The 5,835-nt window shown below is 35.9% G+C and overlaps 1 protein-coding gene and 1 pseudogene across 1 annotated transcript in view; both read left to right on the top strand.

Moving 5' to 3' along the window:
* Positions 1-5,835, top strand: part of CCDC22 (coiled-coil domain containing 22) — a 206,151-nt gene that overhangs the window by 72,677 nt on the left and 127,639 nt on the right. The window lies entirely within an intron of this gene.
* The window catches only part of LOC102844204, a 63,202-nt pseudogene that overhangs the window by 32,544 nt on the left and 24,823 nt on the right, over positions 1-5,835 (top strand).

Genomic DNA, 5,835 nt, shown 5'->3' with positions numbered 1-5,835 from the left:
TGCATATAGGTTGAAAAGGTATGGAGATAGGATGCATCCCTGGCGTACGCCCTTCCCAATTTTGAACCATGCAGTGTTCCCTTGCTCTGTTCTGATGAGTGCCTCCTGGTCCAAGTATAGGTTTCGCATTAGCACGATCAAGTGTTCTGGGATTTCCATTATGACTGAGTACTAGAAGAAATTAAAAAAATGAAATAAAAATGTTTCCTTGAAACAAATGACAATGAAAATAACACTTATCAAAACCTCTGGGAAACAGCCAAAGCAGTAATCAGAGGTCAATTTATAGCAATAAGCAAACACATCAAAGGGCACGAAAAACTGACCATTGTCTCTCTAACCCAACATCTCCAGCAAATTGAAAAATAAACAGCAAGAAAACCCAACACCCTCTAAAAAAATGAAATTATAAAAATTAGAGCAGAAAGAATTGAAATAGAAAACTGAAAAAGAAATGAAACTATCAAGAAAACAAGGACTTGGTTCTTTGAAAAGGTCAATAATACTCAGGCTGGAGCCCGGCAGTCTCTGGCTTAGCAAGCCCCAGATGTGAGTCTCATGAATAGTGAAGTTTGGGGTCTACTGAAAAGTGGGCTTAGGTATCCTGTGTCTTCCATAACTTGTTTGAATGTAGGTCCTACCTAATCAGATTTGAAAATGTATGGAAATGAAAATGTTGCAAATGAAACACTAAATAAACCCCAATCCTTATTCCTAAAGATAAATGTACCTCTCTGATCAAGCCTATGGAGTATACAGAAATTTAATCATTTACAGCTGAAATAGTTGAAAATGATTGCACATACACTTGGTTGTTTACTGTATTTTTTTGCAGGATTATTTATAAACTTTGTATAATCTTAAGACATTTTATAAAATAGTATATTTTTCATATGCAAGCATGCAAGCTTGCAAGGAAAAAATAAAATCTGTTAACTGGGTCGGAAAAAAAAGAAAAGGTCAATAAAATCAACAAACCACTAGCAAAACTCACAAAAGAAAAGAAGGAGAAGACACAAATAATCAGAATAAGAAATGATTCAGGCAACATCACAACAGAACCAACTAAAATAAAAAAGCTAACATTAGGGTATTATGAAAAACTATACTCAAACTGATATGAAAACCTAGAGGAAATGCACAAATACTTAGAAATGCACAACCTACCTAAACTGATACAAACCGAAATTGAACACCAGAACAGACGCATTACAAAAGAAGAAGTTGAAAAGGTAATACAACCACTTCTAACCAGAAAAAGCCCTGAACCAGATGGTTTTACAAGTGAATTTTATCAAACATTCAGAGAAGAACGGTTACCAATTCTACATAAATTATTTCAGAAAATAGAAGAAGATGGAATTCTCCCAGACTCATTCTATGACGCAAACATATCTTTGATACCAAAGCCAGGAAGGGACACCACCAAAATTAAAAACTATAGGCCAATATCTCTCATCAACATAGATGCAAAAATTCTGAATAAAATACCGGCCAATAGAATCCAATGATACATCAAAGAAATAATTCGCCATGAGCAGGTGGGATTCATAACAAGTATGCAAAGATGGTTCAACATAAGGAAAACAATTAATGTAATTCATCACATTAACAAAGCAAAGAACAAGAACCACATGATCCTATCAATTGATGCAGAAAAGGCCTTTGACAAAATCCAACACCCTTTTCTGGTTAAAACTCTCAACCAAATATGACTAGAGGGGAATTTCTTCAACATAGTAAAAAGTATTTATGCAAACTTGAGAGCCAATATTGTTCTCAGTGGAGGTTAAAGGCATTCCCTTTAAGAACAGGAACTAGGCAAGGATGCCCACTATTACCTCTCTTATTTAGTATTGTATTGGAAGTCTTAGCGATAGCAGTAAGACAAGAGAAAGGAATAAAAGGTATGGAAATTGGCAAAGAGGAGGTAAAATTATCTCTCTGTGCAGATGATATGATAGTATACTTAGAAAACCCTAAAGACTCAGCAAGAAAACTATTGGACACAGTGGACCAGTTTAGCAAAGTGGCAGGATACAAAAGCTCAACATATAAATATCAGTTGGATTTCTCTACAGTGACAAAGAGAATACAGAGCGGAGCTAAGAAAACAATACCCTTCACAATAGCTAATCACAAGATTAAATATTTGGGAGTAAATATACCTAGAAGCACAAAAGAACTATTCAAAGAAAATTACAAAACATTACTACAAGAAACAAAAAGAGACCTGCAGAAGTGGAAGACTATCCCTTGCTCATGGATAGGAAAACTCAATATTGTGAAAATGACAATACTGCCAAAGGCAATTTACACGTTCAATGCAATTCCAATACAAATACCAATCCCATTCTTCAATGAGATGGAAAAGGCAATCTCCAGTTTCATTTGTAATGGAAAGAAGCCCCAAATAAGCAAAGCACTCCTTAAAAATAGAAAAAAAGATAGGAGGCATCTCACTTCCTGATTTAAAATCCTACTACACTGCTGTGGTAGTTTAGACAGCATGGTACTGTTACAATGAGAGACACATAGATCAATGGAATAGAATTGGGAACCTGGAAATCAGCCCATCTATTTATGATCAACTGATTTTTGACAAGGAAATGAAATCAGTCAAGTGGGGAAACAATAGTCATTTTAACAAATGGTGCTGGCAAAATTGGAAAGCTATGTGCAAAAGACTTAAGCAAGATCCATACCTCACTCCATTTATAAAAACCATCTCAGGGTGGATCATAGACCTAGAACTAAAACCGAGGACTATAAACTTCATTAAAGAAAAGCTTGGAAGAACTTTAGTAGCCTTAATCCACAACATAACAGTCTTCCAATTATCCTGAAAAATCTATAGGCAGGAGAAAATAAAATAGAAGAATGGGACCTTCTAGGGATCAAATCCTTAAAAGTTTCCACTCCAAAAAGTTTTTGGATTCCACATCCAAAAAGTTCTCTAACAGGGTAAAAAGGGAAGCCACAGACTGGGAAAAAGTGTTTGGTAATGACATGCCAGATATGGGACTTATATCTAGAATTTATAAAATACTTGAGCACCACAACAAGATAAAGGTAAATAATCTAGTTGAAAAATGGGCACAGAATATGAACAGACACTTCACCAAAGAAGACATTCAGATAGCCAACAAGCACATGAAGAAATGTTCACAATGCCTGGCTCTAAGAGAGATGCAAATCTAGACAACTATGAGATATCATCTCACCCCAGTAAGGCTAGCAAAATTTAACAGAACAGCAAGCAACAAATGCTAGTGAGGTTGTGGAGAAACTCGAACCCTTATTCACTGTTGGTGGGAGTGTAAAATGGTACAACACTGTGGAAGGCGGTATGGCGCTTTAAATAGTTGCAAATAGAGATACCATTTGACCCAGCAATTCCACTACTGGGAATATACCCCAAAGAGACCATAAGTGACATCCAAGCACACCCATGTTTATCGCACTTTTGTTCACAAAAGCAAGGAGTTGGAAACAACCTATGTGCCTATCCACAAACTAATGGATAGAGAAGCTATGTGTGGTTTATTTACACAGTGGAATAGTACCCTGCATTGAAAAAGAAGGAACTCATGCAATATTATTCAAAATGGGTGACCCTGGAAGACATTATGCTGAGTGAAGTGTCTCAATCACAAAGGACAAATACTGCATGGTGCCACTGTTGTAAAATAAGACTGACCTCGTGGTTCAGGGGTGACTGAGAAAGATGGGTTCAAGAATGTATATTGCATTATTTCTGAATGAGTGTTGCAGAGTGGAGTATACTCGGTCTGCGGGAAAGGGGGTGCAGGTGGATTGTATACCAATGAAGGAGTTTTTTCTTCTGCTTTTCAAGGAGAGGAGCAAAGTAGGGGTGGGTGTCTGATGGGCGGGGAGAAAAGTGCAATAATGAATGAATGGAAATCCAAAATCTCTGCAAATGTTCATTGAAATTAATAGTAAAAAAAAAAGACTGAAAAAAAAGAATGTATACTGCATTAAAACAGATGAGGGAGAAAACTTTTTAAAAGGGATATGTGATTAGGTATTTTTGTCATGAAAGGAGTCTAGAGTGAAGGCTGCAATATGGAGTGGACCTGGGGAGAGGGATTGTATAACAATGAAATAATTTTTCTTTTACTTTTCCAAGAAGGTACTGTAGTAGGGGGGAGGGTTGGGAGGGGAAAAAAAGTGTAACAGTGAATTAGTGGAAATCCAAAGTTTCTAAATTTTCATTGAAATGAATAATAAATTATAAAAAAACTAATAAAAAAATTCACAACCTACCTAAACTGACAACAATCCAAATGGAACACCTGAGCCGACCCATTACAAAAGAAGAAATTGATAAGGTAACAAAACAACTTCCAGCCAAAAAAAGCCCTGGACAAGATGGTTTTACAAGTGAGTTTTATCAGATATTCAGAGAAGAACTGTCACCAATTCTACATGAATTATTTCAGAAAATAGAAAAAGATGGAGTTCTCCTAGATTCATTCTATGAAGCAAAAATATCCTTGATACCAAAGCCAGGTTTACACACCACCAATATTGAAAACTACAGGCCAGATCTCTCATGAACATACATGCAAAAATCCTGAGTAAAATCCTGGCCCGTAGAATCCAACAATACATTAAATAAAAAAAAATTCACCATGACCAAGTGGGATTCATAACAGGTATGCAAGGGTGGTTCAACATAAAGAAAAGCAATAAATGTAATTCACCACATTGACAAAACAAAGAGCAAAAATCACATGATCCTATCAATTGATGCAGAAAAGGCCTTTGACAAAACCCAGCACTTTTTCCTGGTTAAAACACTTAAAATAGGATTAGAGGGAAATTTCTTCAATATCATAAAAATTCTATATGCCAACCTGGGAGCCAACATTGTTCTCATTGGAGAGAGATTAAAGGCACTCCTTTTGAGAACAGGAACTAGGCATGGATGCCCTTTATTACCTCTCCTATTCAGTATTTTATTGGACATCTTAGTGATAGCAATAAAGCAAGAGAAGGAAATAAGAGGTATCCAAATTGGCAAAGAAGATATTATCTATATATGCAGATGGCATGATAGTATACTTTGAAATCCCTAAACACTTAGCAAGAAAACTACTGCATATAGTTGACTAATTCAGGAAAGTGGCAAGATAGAAGATCAACATAAAAAATTAAATTGTATTTTTCTACAGTGTCAAAGAGAATACAGAGATGGAGATAAGAAAAATAATATTCTTCACAATAGCTAATCACAAGAATAAATACATGGGAGTAAATCTAACCGAAGCACAAAGGATCTATGAAAAGTAAATTACAAAATTTACTCTAGAAACAAAGAGAGACCTGGACAAATGGAGGCATATACCTTGCTTATGGATAGGAAGACCCAATACTGTGAAACTGAAAATACTACCAAAGGCAATTTACATGTTCAATGCATTCCCAATACAAATACTAATCCCATTCTTCAATGAGATGGAAAAGGCCATCTCCAGTTTCATTTGAAATAGAAAGAGGTCCTAAATAGGCAAAGTGCTTCTTTTTTAAAAAAAATATTTTTAAAACTTATTATTAATTTCGATGAAAATTTACAGAGACTTTGGATTTCCTTTCATTCATTGTTGCACTTTTCCCCCCTCCCAACCCCCCCCCCAGTACACTACCCTCTTGGAAAAGTAAAAGTAAAATTCTTTCATTTTACAATCCCTCCCCCCAGGCCCATTCCACTATGCAGCCTTCTTTGCAGCCTTTGCTCTGGACTCCCGTCATGACAAAAATACCTAATCACATATCCCTTTTAAACAGTTTTCTCTCTCAACTGTTTCAATG

This window comes from Elephantulus edwardii, unplaced genomic scaffold (assembly GCF_000299155.1).
Source record: "Elephantulus edwardii isolate Elephantulus edwardi_28Jun2011 unplaced genomic scaffold, EleEdw1.0 scaffold00441, whole genome shotgun sequence".
In the NCBI taxonomy this organism is placed as follows: Eukaryota; Metazoa; Chordata; class Mammalia; order Macroscelidea; family Macroscelididae; genus Elephantulus; species Elephantulus edwardii.
Note: the sequence above shows the minus strand (reverse complement) of the source record. Positions and strands in the feature narration are given on the sequence as shown.